The sequence below is a fragment of the Molothrus aeneus genome, chromosome 9, assembly GCF_037042795.1.
Source record: "Molothrus aeneus isolate 106 chromosome 9, BPBGC_Maene_1.0, whole genome shotgun sequence".
NCBI classification, from domain to species: domain Eukaryota; kingdom Metazoa; phylum Chordata; class Aves; order Passeriformes; family Icteridae; genus Molothrus; species Molothrus aeneus.
The window spans coordinates 17408801-17412027 of NC_089654.1; positions in this window are offsets into that span (position 1 = coordinate 17408801).

Consider the following 3227-nt stretch of genomic DNA (forward strand, 5'->3'; position numbering starts at 1 on the left):
TCTAGGCTTTTCATGTTTTTTAATGATATGATTAGGAATTCTGTAGTAAATGCATATGCAACAAATGCTGAGTTGCTCAATGAGCCGATTGTCTTTGTGTTCAGCTTTGAAAAGCTGCAGTGCTGTGTGAAATTTGCCCTGGAATCAGCCAGGTGATGCCATCCAGTTTAGGCTTAACCAAGTACATGAGCTCAGTTCTTGAAGACGCATGCTTAGAGCAATGGGATTATGGGTGCATTAATCTGCTTTGAGTCTGCACTGGATTGGCTCAGTTGGCTGTAACCTGGTGCTAATAATGTACGAGCCATTGACCTAAGAGCTGGGCTTGATCCTTCTGGGTCTCTTCCAGCTCACGATATTCTGTGAGCCTGGCCTCTCCTTTGTCTCCTGGCCACTTCTTTTCCCTTTGTTGATTTTAGAAGGGCCTGAATAAGATTAAAATAATACCAGTATGTAATTCTTGTGAGTGCTCCTTAATCTTTTTATTTTGAGGATAGTAAGTTCATCTTTTTCCACATTTATTGTATTTGTAATTTTTAGTTGTTTTTCTTCATTGTGGTAGACATACCAGTTATCAGGATACTTGAAACACAGTAATGTAAAAGTGCAGCCAAGATATGCTTGAATTGACTGTTTTTTAAGTGATCAGTGTTTTCTAATGCTAACAAGTATAAATTTTTTTCTTTTCTTAACTGAGATTAGTTGTGCAGCAAGTGTATTGTAAAGCATTCTTAAAGGGTAGACCTCCCTTTGAAGGAAAATGTCTCAACCAAGAATGCAGTCTTACAAATCAAAGTGTTGTTCAATTAGGTTGATGAGTTAGAGGAGAAAAGAAAGGAATTTCTGTGTTGTGGAGAGGATGTTTAAAACATAAATTTATTTTTAGATACATTAAGGTAGAAGTTAAAAATCCATTATTAAAATTTAAATTTAACTGTGACTGGTACCATGAGATGTCCATAGAAACATCCATGGTAATGATCACCTGAAATCCCACTGCAAAAAATAGTGGGGTGAAAAGGTTGACAAGGTTTTATAGAGAAAATAAACCACAACTTTAATCTGTCGAGAAAATCAAGTGTACAAGTTCAAATCTGCTTACAAGGCTGCTGTTCAAAGCAGTTATTTCTATGTATGATCTATTTGCTTCTTTCTTAGGTGTACATAGCCAGATGGTTTGTGCAAGTCTCTTTCCTGAGCATGGAGAGAGGTTTCTTGATTTTACTAATCAGGGATGTGCAGCTGTGTCAGGAGGAGGTGGGTTGGCTGGTTTTCTCTTCACATGTTGTTGTTCAAGGCTCTTGCTAGTGGTCTGGACACAGTCAGGTTTTTATTATGATGCCTGAAACTTCACTGGGAAGTTTAGAGTGGCTGTGCACATTGCAGGTCCCTATGTTTGTTTATATGTTCTGATGAAATCCATCCTGTCACATGTACTCAGAGGATGAAACTGGTTTTATTCAACCCAAACCATTCTATCATTCATCTTGAAAAAGAAATATAGCCAAGTTAGGTTATTATGAAAGCAGCTTGTCTTTCATGTTAAAAACCTTAGAAAAAATGTTATCTTCAAAGACTTCTTTGAACTTCTGCATAATTTTCTTTCCTTGAATTTAAAAGCAGAGCCAGGTGACAAATAGCCTGGAACTTCACAGACAGAAGCTGTTTTAAGGGAGTAATTTGGAAAATACAGTAAATTCAGGGATTAATAGGAATAATATGCCTAAGCAAATTCCTTGGGGATTGACTTGGGAAACTGAAGACATTTTGCCAGTAATCCTGCAATGAATGCTACAATGCAAGAATAATCATCCAGTTGGCATTTTTGTATGGGAGAGAAGGGAAACTTGGATACTCTACTTATGTGGGATATATCTTTCACAAACCAGACTTAATCACAGTCTCTCTTACACTGCTTAGAAACCTCTCTCTTGGTGACCTTTGGCAAGTCTGAACCATAAAGATTAAACACAATTGCTTTTACTGTGAAAGGAGCACATTTGTTGTAATGCCCAGCCCTGTTCCCTGCTCTGCTTGTCCACAAACTATCCTTCATTTCCCACCCATCTCTCATTTTGGGAAACCAGTCACATCTACACATGATGAACCAAAATAGAACAGAACTGGGAAAATGAGGTCAATTCTGTGTAGACCAAAAAAAATGCTGAGACTGGTTTACTTGGGGAGAAATAGGGAACTCTACCTACGTGACTAAGCAAATTTTCTCCATTAAAGTGACTTGGGTTTGGCCCAAATCAAAGCTGATTTTTTAATGTTGGTTATTGAAAGTTTGGGGGAGGCTGCTTTGAAAGACAGTCCATGTGTGCAATTGAAGAGGCATTCTATGTAACCAAATATACCCTTAATCTTCTTATCTTGATTTGTTTAGTGCAAGTAGGTCCTAAAAACCAATTGACTAGTTTTAATCACTGTGAATCATGACAAGTGTAAAGGTGCTCCCCAAAATAAGATAATGTTTCTTTAGCTTAATTTACTTAATTATAGTATTTTACTTCAGTAATGTGTTGGAACAAAAGCAACAGCTAAACACAGCTATATCAGAAGCAACTGATGGGACAGATATGGTAACACACTGAAAGATGAAGTATCTATAGAGGGGTTAATGTGTTGGGAAAAAATAGTGGTTAAAAAGCAAAACATGTGTGCCAGAGGCTTCTTAAAACTTGGATGCAATATTATATATTGCAACAAGACTTCTCTGAAAAGCATTTTGGAGCATAGTAGGGAATTAGAGCCAAGGTCAAACTGCAGCCCATCAATGCTAACTAGATTAAGAAAAAAAATCTTTCAATTTTTTTCAATTATGAAAATAGTTGTGTTGGAACTTTAGTAGGGCTGTGTCTGACAGACAGTAGCTCCTGCAGGCACCATGTATTTTGCTGTCTCAGAGATTGTTCTGTAGGTACCTGCTTGAGAGACATGTACAGAAGAGCAGCCTCTCAGCTGAGATGTGTTTTGACTTCTTGTGCCTATCACTGGGTGTGGAATGGAAAGTAATTTTTTTCAAAAGGTGCTTTTGGGGTTGCTTTTTCAAGACAGGCTCGGCAGAACTCAAAGCACATATGGCCCAAAATAGCCCCAGTTTCAAACACAGCTGCCTTGCAGCTATTCCTCCCCTGCCTTTCTTTTCCTTGCCACTGGAATAGTGTGTTATGTTATCACAGTTACAAACATAGCTTGTACTTCAGCATAATTCACAGGGCTTC